This window comes from Hylobates moloch, unplaced genomic scaffold (assembly GCF_009828535.3).
Source record: "Hylobates moloch isolate HMO894 unplaced genomic scaffold, HMol_V3 SCAFFOLD_21, whole genome shotgun sequence".
NCBI lineage: Eukaryota > Metazoa > Chordata > Mammalia > Primates > Hylobatidae > Hylobates > Hylobates moloch.
This window is the reverse complement of record NW_026652296.1, coordinates 25,008,442-25,021,848: the sequence shown is the minus strand read 5'-3', so window position 1 is coordinate 25,021,848 and position 13,407 is coordinate 25,008,442. Positions and strand designations below refer to the sequence as shown.

Sequence of the window (13,407 nt, the reverse complement as noted above, 5' to 3'; positions counted from 1 at the left end):
ATTACAGGCATGGGACACTGTGCCCAGCCCAACAATATATTTTATACAATGGAATAAAGATAATGTCCTTATTATTTTGTTTTATTTTACTGCTGCATAATATTCCTTGTGTGGACATATTATAATTTGCTTAATCGGCTGGGTGCGGTGGCTCACGCTTGTAATCCCAGCACTTTGGGAGGCCGAGGCGGGTGGATCACGAGGTCAGGAGATCGAGACCACGGTGAAACCCCGTCTCTACTAAAAATACAAAAAAAATTAGCCGGGCGTGGTGGCGGGTGCCTGTAGTCCCAGCTATTCGGAGAGGCTGAGGCAGGAGAATGGCGTGAACCCGGGAAGCGGAGCTTGCAGTGAGCCGAGATTGCGCCACTGCACTCCAGCCTGGGTGAAAAAGTGAGACTCCGGCTCAAAAAAAAAAAAAAAAATTTGCTTAATCAGTCCCCTATTGATGGCCACGTGGGTGACTTCCAATTTTCTGCCTGTAAGCTCAGCACTTCGGGAAGCCAAGGCTAGAGGATCACTTGAGCCCAGGAGTTCAATACCAGCCTGTGCAACATGGTGAGACCCTGTCTCTACAAAAAAATTTAAAAGGCCAGGTCTGGTGGCTCATGCCTATAATCCCAGCACTTTGGGAGGCTGAGGCAGGCAGATCACTAGAGCCCAGCAGTTTAAGACCAGCCTGGGCAACATGGTGAAACCCCCTGTCTATGAAAAAAATACAAAAATTAGTCAGATGTGGTGGCTCACACCTGTAGTCCCAGCTATTTGGGAGGCTTAGATGGGAGAATCTCTTGAACCCAGGAGATAGAGATTGCAGTGAGCCAAGATTGCACCATAGCACTCCAGTCTGAGCAACAAAGCAAGTCTCCATCTCAAAAAATATGTAAATAAATAAAATTTTTAAATAATAAAAATAATTTAAAAATTAAAGTTAGCCAGGCATAATGGCATGCATCTGTAGTTCCAGCCACTCAGGAGGCTGAGGTGGGAGGATCGCTTAGTCAGGAAAGTTCGAGGCCGCAGTGAGTTATGATCGTGCCACTGCACTCCAGCCAGGGCTAAAAAGCCAGACTTTGTCTCTTAAATAAATATATAAAATAAAAAGAGAAGTCTTGGAAATTATTGTGATGATCTTGTGTGGGAAATATTCTGAACACACAAAAAGGACAAGACGTTAAAGAAAATATTATAAATTCAAGTACATAAAATATTTATATTTTATTCATGGATATACATATACACATGGATAGTCTCAGAAGTGTTAGGGAAATGAGACAGAATGGAAGCTAAAGAAGAGTAACAGGTCAGGTGTGGTGGCTCACACCTGTAATCCCAGCATGTTGGGAGGCCAAGGCCGGCGGATCAGGACATCAGGAGATCTAGACCATCCTGGGCTAACACAGTGAAACCCCGTCTCTACTAAAAATACAAAAAATTAGGCCAGGCGCAGTGGCTCACGCCTGTAATCCCAGCACTTTGGGAGGCCGAGGCAGGCAGATCACGAGGTCAAGAGATCTGGACCATCCTGGCCAATATGGTGAAACCCTGTGCCTATACAAAAATTAGCTGCACATTGTGGCGCTTGCCTGTAGTCCCAGCTACTCAGGAGGCTGAGACAGAAGGGAGGCGGAGGTTGCAGTGAGCCAAGATTACGCCACTGCACTCCAGCCTGGTGAAAGAGCGAGACTCCGTTTAAAAAAAAAAATTGGCCGGGCGCGGTGGCTCACACTTGTAATCCCAGCACTTTGGGAGGCCGAGGTGGGCGGATCACGAGGTCAGGAGATCGAGACCACGGTGAAACCGTGTCTCTACTAAAAATACAAAAAATTAGCCGGGCGTGGTGGCGGGCGCCTGTAGTCCCAGCTACTCGGAGAGGCTGAGGCAGGAGAATGGCGTGAACCTGGGAGGCGGAGCTTGCAGTGAGCCGAGATTGCGCCACTGCACTCCAGCCTGGGCGACAGAGCGAGACTCCGTCTCAAAAAAAAAATTAAAAAAAAAATTAGCCAGGCATGGTGGCACGTGCCTGTAGTCCCAGCTACTGGGGAGGCTGAAGCAGGACGCCACTGCACTCCAGCCTGGGCGACAGAGCAAGAGTGTCTCAAAGAAAAAAAAAAAAAAAAAGAATAACAAAGAGGAGCCATTCATTTACTTTGTTTCCAATGTTTATATGTTTATAAACAATGTTGCAATAAATAATTTCCCTACTGATAGTCAATCACAACCTTTCCATTGTTATAAACCGTGCTTCAATAAACATCCTTTTATATTCAAAAAATAAGACAAAAACCAAAAAAAAAAGGAAAAAGAAAGAAAAAGTGGGGCTGTGTCTGGCTTAGTGGGAATTGGGTGCCAAGAAACAAAAGCATGATTGAGTGTATCTGTGTAATTATGTGCATTTGAGGTTGAAAAAAAGGGGACAGTAGAAATGTTGATAATTGCTGGGCGCGATGGCTCACGCCTGTAATCCCAGCACTTTGGGAGGCCAAGGCGGGTGGATCACCTGAGGTCGGGAGTTTGAGACCAGCTTGACCAACATGGAGAAGCCCTGTCTCTAGTAAAAATATAAAATTAGCCGGGCGTGGTGGCGCATGCCTGTAATCCCAGCTATTTGGGATTCTCTTGGGATTAAGGAGAATCGCTACTTGGGATTAAGGAGAATCGCTCAAACTCGGGAATTGGAGGTTGCTGTGAGCTCAGATCGCGCCATTGCACCCCAGCCTAGGCAACAAGAGCAAAACTCTATCTCAAAAAAAAAAAAAAGAAGGAAAAGAAATGTTGATAATTAATGCTCGGCCACCGGGACCTCTGCGAATCCCTTCTTGTCTGCTTACTGACTCACCAAGACCCTAAGGCTCTCTCTCCCTTCACTGTCACCCTACACTTAACAGGTTTGAAATCTTGCTTCCTTCATTTCACCCTCCCCAGCCTAGCACATACTTCCCTTGGGCCTAAAAATGTATCTGAAGTCCAATCTGAATTCCAAATTCCACACTCTAAATAGCACCACTAAAGAAAGTCACTGGAGGAACAATTATGGAAAAACAGGCACTGACAGGTACTCTCACGCCTTATTCAATTTTCCCTGCTTTCCTTGACTATCTCATTGTCCTATCCCCTTGCCCCAACCCACGACTACTTCACAAACACCAAACTCTTTTCAGCCTTTATTCTTTTTTTTTTTTTTTTTTTTTTTTTTGGGACGGAGTCTTGCCCTGTCGCTCAGGCTGGAGTGCAATGGCGACATCTCAGCTCACTGCAACCTCCGCCTCCCGAGTTCAAGCAGAGGCTCCTGCCTTAGCCTCCTAAGTAGCTGGGATTACAGGCACGCACCACCACCACGCCTGGCTAATTTTTTGTAACTTTAGTAGCGATGGGGTTTCACCATGTTGGCCAAGCTAGTCTCGAACTCCTGACCTCGTGATCCACCTGCCTTGGCCTCCCAAAGTGCTGGGATTACAGCCATGAGCCACTGCGTCCAGCCTTCACCCTTTATTCTTTTCAGAGTTATTTATCCTACAAGCTACATCACTGCCCCTCCTCCTCTTTGCCATCTCCTTTCATTTTCAGGGGAGCCTATTTATTAGAGGAAGTAAACTGAAGGCAGAAATCTTCAAATACCTGGCTAAAATAAAAATTATTTTTTTTAGCCCAGTGCGGTGGCTCACACCTGTAATCCCAGCACTTTGGGATGCCGAGGCAGGCAGATCACCTGAGGTCAGGAGTCCAGACTAGCCTGGCCAACATGGTGAAACCCCACCTCTACTAAAAATACAAAAATTAGCCGGGTATGGTAGTGCACGCTTGTAATCCCAGCTACTACGGAGGCTGAGGCAGGAGAATCGCATGAGCCCAGGAGACGGAGGTTGCAGTGAGCCAAGACTGCACCACTGCACTCCAGCCTGGGCAACAGAGTGAGAATCCATCTCAAAAATAAATAAATTAATTAATTAAAAAAAATAAAATTGTATTTAAAAAACTCCAAAACCTGCCGGGCGTGGTGGCTCACATCTGTAATCCCAGCACTTTGGGAGGCAGAGGTGGGCAGATTACGAGGTCAGGAGATCGAGACCATCCTGGGTAACACAGTGAAACCCCGTCTCTACTAAAAATACAAAAAAATTAGCCAGGCGCAGTGGCGGGTGCCTGTAGTTCCAGCTACTCGGGAGGCTGAGGCAGGAGAATGGTGTGAACCCGGGAAGCGGAGCTTGCAGTGAGCCGAGATTGCGCCACTGCACTCCAGCCTGGGCGACAGAGCAAGACTCTGTCTCAAAAAAAAAAAAAAAAAAAAAAAAAAACAAAACTCCAAAACCCTTCTTTCTTTTTTTGATGGAGACTTGCTCTGTCACCAGGCTGGAGTGCAGTGGCATAATCTCAGCTCACTGCAACCTCCACCTCCTGAGTTCAAGCGATTCTCCTGCCTCAGCCTCCCGAGAGTAGCTGGGACTACAGTCACACCCCACCATGCCCAGCTAATTTTTGTATTTTTAGTAGAGACGGGGTTTCACCATGTTGGCCAGGATGGTCTCGATCTCTTGACTTTGTGATCCGCCCGCCTCGGCCTCCCAAAGTGCTGGGATTACAGGCGTGAGCCACCATGCCCAGCCAACATTTCTTTTTAAAAAAAAAAAAAAAACCACAATCTGGGCGAAGTGGCTTATGTCTGTAATTCTAGCACTTTGGTAGGCCGAGGCAGTTGGATCAGCTGAGGTCAGGAGTTCAAGACCAGCCTGACCAACGTGGGAAAAGCATATCTCTACTAAAAATACAAAATTCGCTGGGTGTGGTGGCACATGCCTGTAATCCCAGCTACTCTGGAGGCTGAGGCAGGGGAATCGCCTTGGGAGGTGGAGGTTGTGGTGAGCCAAGATCACACCATTGCACTCCAGCCTGGGCAACAAGAGAGAAACTATGTCTCAAAAAAATAAAATAAAATAAAATAAAATAAAATAAAATAAAATAAAATAAAATAAAATAAAATAAAATAAAATAATTTAAAAATTAGCCAGGTGTTGTAGCGGGTGCCTATAATCCCAGCTACTTCGGAGGCTGAGGCAGGAGAATCACTTGAACCAGGGAGGGGCAGTTTGCAGTGAGCTGAGGTCATGCCGTTGCACTCCAGTTTGGGCAAAAAGAGCGAAATTTCATCTCAAAAAAGAAAATCCTTTCATCATGTCCTTTCGCAGATTAGCTGTTATCTGCCATTTTTTTTCTTTTTTTGAGACAGAGTCTCACTCTGTCGCCCAGGCTGGGGTGCAGTGACATGATCTCCGCTCACTGCCTCAGCTCCTGCCTCAGCCTCCTGAGTACCTGGGATTACAGGCATGCGCCACCACACCAGGCTAATATTTGTAATTTTAGTAGACATAGGGTTTCACCATGTTAGCCAGGCTGGTCTCAAACTCCTGACCACGTCATTCATCCACCTCAGTCTCCCAAAGTGCTGGGATTACAGGCGTGAGCCACCATGCCTGGCCACGCCCAGCCAATTTTTGTATTTTAGTGGAGATGTGGTTTCACCATGTTGGCCCGGCTGGTCTTGAGCTCCTGACCTCAATGATCCACCCACCTCAGCCTCCCAAAGTGCTAGGATTACAAGTGTCAGCCACCCTGCCTGGCCTCTTATCTGCCATTCTAATGGAATCTGCTCAACTCTCTACCCCACCCATGCAACTCACTTTCATACAGAATTCCTATATGCATGAAAACATGCCCAGCCAGGCACGGTGGCTCATTGCTATAATTCCAGCCCTTTGTTAGGCTGAGGCCGACAGATCGCTTGAAACCAGCCTGGCCAACATGGTGAAACCCTGACTCTACTAAAAATATGAAAATTAGCCAGGTGTGGTGGTGCATACCTGTAATCCCAGCTACTCAAGAGGCTGAGACATGAGAATTGCTTGAACCCTGGAAGCAGAGGTTGTGGCAAGCCGAGATGTCACCACTGCACTCCAGCCTGGGTGACAGAGTGAGACAATGTCTTAAAAAAATAAAAAAATTAGGGCTGGGTGCAGTGGCTCATGCTTTAAATCCCAGTGCTTTGGGAGGCCGAGGCTGGCAGATCATGAGGTCAGGAGTTTGAGACTAGTCTGTCGAACGTGATGAAACCCCATCTCTAGGCTGGGCGTGGTGGCTCACACTTGTAATCCCAGCACTTTGGGAGGCCGAGGCGGGTGGATCACGAGGTCAGGAGATCGAGACCATGGTGAAACCCCGTCTCTACTAAAAATACAAAAAATTAGCCAGGCGTGGTGGCGGAGCCTGTAGTCCCAGCTATTCGGAGAGGCTGAGGCAGGAGAATGGCGTGAACCCGGGAGGCGGAGCTTGCAGTGAGCCGAGATTGGAAAAAAAAAAAAAAAAAAAAAAGAAACCCCATCTCTACTAAAAATACAAAAAAAATTAGCCGGGCATGGTGGCAGACACCTGCAATCCCAGCTACTCAGGACGCTGAGGAAGGAGAATTGCTTGAACCTGGGAGGCAGAGGTTGCTGTGAGCTGATACCTCGCCACTACACTCCAGCCTGGGCAACAGAGTGAGACTCCATCTTAAAAATAAATAAAATAAAATAAAATAAAATAAAATAAATAAAAAAACAAACAAAATGCCCTTGGCTGGGTGTGGTGGTTCACACCTGTAATCCGAGCACTTTGGGAGGCCAAGGCAGGAGAATTGCTTGAGCCCAGGAGTTTGAGATCAGTCTGGACCACATAGCAAGACCCCATCTGTATGTTTAAAAAAAAAAATAGGAAAAAAGAAAAATAAGCATGTCCCTGTCTATATTTTATTTTCACTGAGTAATGTGCTCTATTTCTGGAAATACTTTCATCCTTCCTTCCTTTGGCTCTCCACTGATGCATCTCCAAAGCAACTCCAATCAATTCAACAAATAGTTGTTAAACAACCAGCACATTCTAGGCAGGATGCTAGGAGCTGGGGGGATCGAGATAAACAAGAAGCAGTCCATGTTCCCAGAGAAGTTCACAATCTGATGGTAAAAGCAAATACAATTATGTAAGAGAATAAATCAAATTAGTCTAGGCACAGCAGCTCACGCATGTAATCCCAGCACTTTGGGAGGCCGAGGTGGGCAGATCACGAGGTCAGGAGATTGAGACCATCCTGGCTAAAATACAAAATACTAAAAATACAAAAATTAGCCCGGCATAGTGGTGGACACCTGTAAGCCCAGCTACTTGGGAGGCTGTGCAGGAGGATCACGAGGTCAGGAGATCAAGACCATCTTGGCTACGCAGGAGAATCAATAGAACCCGGGAGGCAGAGGTTGCAGTGAGCTGAGATTGCTCCATTGCACTCCAGCCTGGGTGAGAAGAACAAAACTCTATCTCAAAAAAAAAAAAAAAAAAAAAAAAAAAAAAATTTCGGCCGGGCACGGTGGCTCACGCCTGTAATCCCAGCACTTTGGGAGGCTGAGGCAGGAGGATCACGAGGTCAGGAGATCAAGACCACCTTGGCTAACATGGTGAAATCCCATCTCTACTAAAAATACAAAAATTAGCTGGGCTTGGTGGTGGGCGCCTGTAGTCCCAGCTACTTGGGAAGCTGAGGCAGGAGAATGGCGTGAACCCGGGAGGCAGAGCTTGCAGTGAGCCAAGATCACCCCACTGCTCTCCAGCCTGGGCGACAGAGTGAGACTCTGTCTCTAAAAAAAGCAAGTTTTGTTTGATGAAAAAAGTAAGGTGAACAACAACATGAATAAATGTTCCTTTTGTGTTAAAGGATCAATATAAGAACTGTATTAAAGTTTGCTTATACATATGTAAAGAAATACTGATGGTGTGCACCTGTGGTCCCAGCTACTTGGGAGGCTGAGGTGGGAGGATTGCTTGAGCCCAGGAGTTTGAAGCTGCAGTGAGCTGTGATCGTGGTGCTGCACTCCAGCCTGGGCAACAGAGCAAGATCCTGACACAAACGATTCATTAAAAAAGTAAGTGTCGGCCGGGCGTGGTGGCTCACGCTTGTAATCCCAGCACTTTGGGAGGCCGAGGCGGGCGGATCACGAGGTCAGGAGATCGAGACCACGGTGAAACCCCGTCTCTACCAAAAATACAAAAAAAAAATTAGCCGGGCGTGGTGGCGGGCGCCTGTAGTCCCAGCTACTCGGAGAGGCTGAGGCAGGAGAATAGCGTGAACCCGGGAGGCGGAGCTTGCAGTGAGCCGAGATTGCGCCACTGCACTCCAGCCTGGGTGACAGAGCGATACTCCGTCAAAAAAAAAAAAAAAAAGTAAGTGTCATGTTTACCAATTGGAACTGGACCAATGAGGGACAAGAATTTCAGGGAGACTTTGTATTGTACAACGTTGATGTAATTTCCAGTATTTGAACCATGTGACAACATTAACTGTTTAAAATTAAATTACTAAGAAGTTTGGAGACTGAAGTGGATTACCTGGACATTCCACGACTGTTTGTTTAATCTACCTCTTTATAACCTCCATTCTCTTAGTCCCTGAGGCTAAAATCCTCCCCCTTTCCCTTTATCTCTAGGCTCGTAAGAATTTTAACCCACAATAAATATTTATTAGATATGTTTAAATTACAGGTAACAGTGACTGGAGTGCAATGGTGCGACTTCTGCCTTCTGGGTTCCAGTGATTCTCCTGCCTCAACCTCCCGAGTCGCAGGGATTACAAGATGCGCCACCACGCCCGGCAAATTTTTGTATTTTAGTAGAGATGGGGTTTCACCATGTTGGCCAGGCTGGTCTCGAACTCCTGGCCTCAGGTGATCTGCCGGCCTTGGCCGCCCAAAGTGCTGAGTTTTTTAGTGAGCCACCGAGCCTGGCCCTTTTTTTTTTGTTTTTTTTTTTTTGAGATGGAGTTTGGCTCTGTCGCCCAGGCTAGAGTGCAGTGGCATGATTATCTCGGTTCACTGCAACCTCTGCCTCCCGGGTTCAAGCAATTCTCCTGCCTCAGCCTCCCCAGTAGCTAGGATTACAGGCATGTACCACCACGCCCAGCTAATTTTTGTATTTTAGTAGAGATGGGGTTTTACCATTTTGGCCAGGCTGGTCTCGAACTCCTGCCCTCAGGTGATCCATCCGCCTTGGCCTCTCAGAGTGCTAGGATTACAGGCATGAGCTTTCGTGCCTGGCCTTATCAGCCTTTCTAGTGACTAGGACAAGAATACAAAATGCTTTCCTCTCCTTCCTACTGCTCCCTCCTTCCTTGTAATCTTGCAAAATGCCAGAAGTAATTTGGAATTCCTAGTTAATTCTCCTCCCTCTCACTTGGAGAGCAGTTAAGGCCTGAGGAGTTTGGGAACTTTCCGTGGAGCCCAGACTGGAGAGATGTCAGGCCAGGGCCAAGACAACCCGCTTCCCTCGGGCCTCTGGTGCCTTGTTGAGGTCTTAGACCTTTCAGATGCTACTGTGACTGTGGTTTCCGGCTTCCTGAGTTCTCACACTCAGCTTGGTGCTGCAGAGATCACACCCCAGTTCCTGCTTTTGGGGACTGACATGCTCAAGTTTGGTGATACTCAGTACATGGGGTCTGTGAGATCTAGAGGGCTTACTTTTGTGTAGTTTCTCTCTTTTCCCTTCACAGACTCACTGTAAGTTCTTCAGGGTTGCAAAAGGATAGAGAATAGAGGTTTACTGGGTAGAGGCTGAGAAAGATCAGTTTCCTAATTGAATATTTTATCTCATGTTGGATCTTTAATTCTGCTTCTCTTTAGCTAGGAATATTTTGAATATGCTGAATCTAGTAAAAAAGAAATTAGAAATGAATTTGTATAGAACTGTGTAGTTCAGTACATTTTCTCACATATTATTGAACTTAAACATGACAATTCTGTGTTGGTAGATATATATTATCTCATTGAGTGAAAAAAGTGAACATTGAAGGAAAGTGATGCCTACGGAGAGTGACAACTCTTCCATGCAGGTGGATGCTTTCTGTGCCACCCTATACTTCGTATGGATGCACACAGGGTTTCATTGTGGAGCTCTCAGTTTATGGGCTGGGACTACAGTTTTGAAATACAGTATTAGTAAGATGCTGGGGAGGATCTTAAGGCAGAAGGTAGATGTTACTAAGGAGTCAGTGGACTTTAGACCAAACTCTTGTAAACTGGAGCTCTCTGGCTAGCATTCCATTAATATTCAGTTCAGAAGAAGCTGGTAAGTCAAATTTCTGCAAGTTTTTACATCAGAAAGAGCTTAGCTCACAAGGTACTTTTTTCATATCTGTATTCAGTTATTTTTCCCTGATCAGTGTCGGTCTCCTTCCAACCCTCACTTCCCATCTTGGGGAGTACCCTTAGGGGCAGTTCATTCCTCTCTTCTTTCCCTGGCAGGCTGGACTCATCCATGTGACCTGAGATTGGCCAATCGACAGTGGCTGCTGGCCAAGACTTTGCCTCTTGAGTGAGTGACTCAAAGACAAAGGGATACTAAGATTGAATCACAGCAGTGGTGCGCAGTGTTGCTGGGGGCAGCAGCTGTTGCTCTTTCTTGGTGGAGCTGTCCTTGTGCCTGTTTGTTTTCCAAGCCTGCACTCCTGTTGTAGCTCAGGGGCCCTTGCAACATATTTCTCTTTTGCTTGCCATGATTACTTCACCAGTCTGTGAGCTCATTGAGAGCAGGGCCTAAGTCTCATTGTGCTCTGAGTGTTTGGTGCCCATCTTGAATTTGACTCTCGGTAAATGCAGGTTGAATAAGTAAAGAAACATGCTATATTTATACAGGGCTACAGAGTCTGGAGTTCTTGGCATTATTGTGGTTGGGGGGCAAAAAGTTCTTTGTGTGCTACCATAGCCACTGACATCTGAGCAATTTCATATTAATAAACATAAACCCAGAGGATCTTGGGAAGGTCCTTCCTATATGTGAGCACTTACTTGACTGAGTGGCACTGATTCTTAAATTGCTGATTTTTTTTTTTTTTTTGAGACAGAGTCTCGCTCTGTCGCCCAGGCTGGAGTGCAGTGGCGCAATCTCGGCTCACTGCAAGCTCCGCCTCCCGGGTTCACGCCATTCTCCTGCCTCAGCCTCTCCGAGTAGCTGGGACTACAGGCGCCCGCCACCACGCCCGGCTAATTTTTTTGTATTTTTAGTAGAGACGGGGTTTCACCATGGTCTCGATCTCCTGACCTCGTGATCCGCCCGCCTCGGCCTCCCAAAGTGCTGGGATTACAAGCGTGAGCCACCGCGCCCGGCAATTGCTGATTTTTTAAAAAGTATGAAATGTATCATGAATTTGCATGCTTATCCTTGTGCAGGGGTCATGTGAATCTTTTCTGTATTGTTACAATTTTATTTTATTTTATTATTATTTTTTGAGATGGAATCTTGCTCTGTCACCCAGGCTAGAGTGCAGTGGTGCTATCTCGGCTCACTGCAACCTCTGCCTCCAGGGTTCAAGTCATTCTCCTGCCTCAGCCTCTCAAGTAGCTGGGACTACAGGCATGCACCACCACGCCTGGCTAATTTTGGCATTTTTAGTAGAGAGAGGGTTTCACCATGTTGGCCAGGCTGGTCTCGAACTCCTGACCTCAGGTAATCTGCCCATCTTGGCCTCCCAAAGTGCTGGGATTACAGGCGTGAGCCACCGCACCCAGCCATGTTACAATTTTAATAGAATACATGTACTGCCCAAGCAAGTATAGCTGAAGCTTTTGTCCCTGGTTCCACAGTATCTCTACCTAAGGGCTGCTCTTTGCCCTGACTACCTCAACTGAGGCAATACCCTCCTTAGTCTCCAGCCCTGGTTTAAAAAGCACCCCTCAGGCTGGATTTGCTGGCTGAGGCCTGTAATTCCAGCATTTCTGGAGGCTGAGGCAGGAGGATCACTTGAGCCAAGGAGTTTGAGACCAGCCTGGTCAACAAAGTGAGACTCTGTCTCTAAAAAAAATAAAAAAAAACTCGGCCGGGCACCGTGGCTCACGCTTGTAATCCCAGCACTTTAGGAGGCCGAGGCGGGTGGATCATGAGGTCAGGAGTTCAAGACCAGCCTGGCCAAGATGGTGAAACCCCGTCTCTACTAAAAAAAAATACAAAAAATTAGCTGGGCGTGGCAGCGTGCGCCTCTGTAATCCCAGCTACTTGGGAGGCTGAGGCAGAAAATTGCTTGAACCTGGGAGACAGAGGTTGCAGTGAGCCAAGATCGTACCACTGCACTCCAGCCTGGGCTACAGAGCGAGACTCCATCTCAAAAAAAAAAAAAAAAAAAAAAATTGGCCAAGCACGGTGTTAATTCCAGCACTCTGGGAGGCTGAGGTGGGTGGACTGCTTGAGCCCAGGAATTCAAGACCAGCCTGGGCAACATGGCGAAACTGCGTCTCTACAAAAAAATGCAAAAATTAGCCAGGTGCACACCTGTGGTCCCAGCTATTTGGGAGACTGTGGTGGGAGAATTGCTTGGGCCTAGGAGGTGGAGGTTATGATGAGCTGAGACTGCGCCACTGCACTCCAGCCTGGGTGACACAGTTGAGACCGTGTCTCAAAAAAAAAAAAAGCAGCTAGGCATGGTGGCATGGGCCTGCAGTCCCAGCTACTCAGAAGATTGAGCTGGGACCACAGGTGCGCACGCTCACGCCTGGCTAATTGTTGTATTTCTTGGAGAGACGGGGGTCTGGCTATGTTGCCCAGGCTGGTCTCGAACTCCTGAGCTCAAGTGATCTACCCACCTCAGCCTCTCAAAGTGTTGGGATTACAGGCGTGAGCCACTGCTCCTGGCCTCATATTCTTTTGGGGTGGCTTCAACTCCAACCTTCGTCTCCAGACAAAATATAGCTCCTTATCCTTAGCAGCAATTGGAAACCTTTCTAGGAGTTAATGATAAAGTGGGAGAGAAATGAGTGCAAAGGCTCTGAGATGAGAAGAACCTGGATTGTTAGCGGAGTTGAAGGACGCTGAGAATGTGGAGGAGCTGGATGTGTGAGGATAAGAAAGCAGCAGGTCAGGTCCAGACTTTGAAGAGCCTGGTTAGATAGTACAGGTGAAGAGTTAGATCTTAATCCGGAGTAGGGAGGGAAACGGGCTTTGAGCAGGGGATGGCGTTTTGAAAAGACCTCTCTGCCGGTGTACGAAGAACGGATTAGAACGGCGAAGAGTAATAGGGTGGAGACCATTATCATCTTGGAGAGAGATGGTGGTCGCTTCGATGGAGCAGTGGGAAGCTTTGAGACGCATTTAGGTGGCAAAATTAACGGGTGATGGATAGCGTCCATTCCCCGGCTTCAGTGATCTCAGTGATTACGAGTGAGTGGGGACTTCGTGTTCCTGCTAGGGCGCGGGCCTGTTTCCCGCGCGTCAGGGCAGTGGGCGTGGCCTGCGCTGGCCGTTGCCACAGCGATCGGGCGGACGGGGCAGGGGGCGGGGCAGCTGGGACCTTACGTCACTCGGTGGTGGCGATGATGCGTGTGTGGGGGGGGCGGGGGATACGCTGGG

General features: G+C 47.5%; 1 pseudogene; it reads right to left on the bottom strand.

The window, feature by feature from the left end:
• Positions 1–11,191: 11,191 nt before the first annotated feature.
• LOC116461609 (U6 spliceosomal RNA) lies at positions 11,192–11,280 on the bottom strand (annotated as a pseudogene).
• Between the last annotated feature and the right edge of the window lie 2,127 nt (positions 11,281–13,407).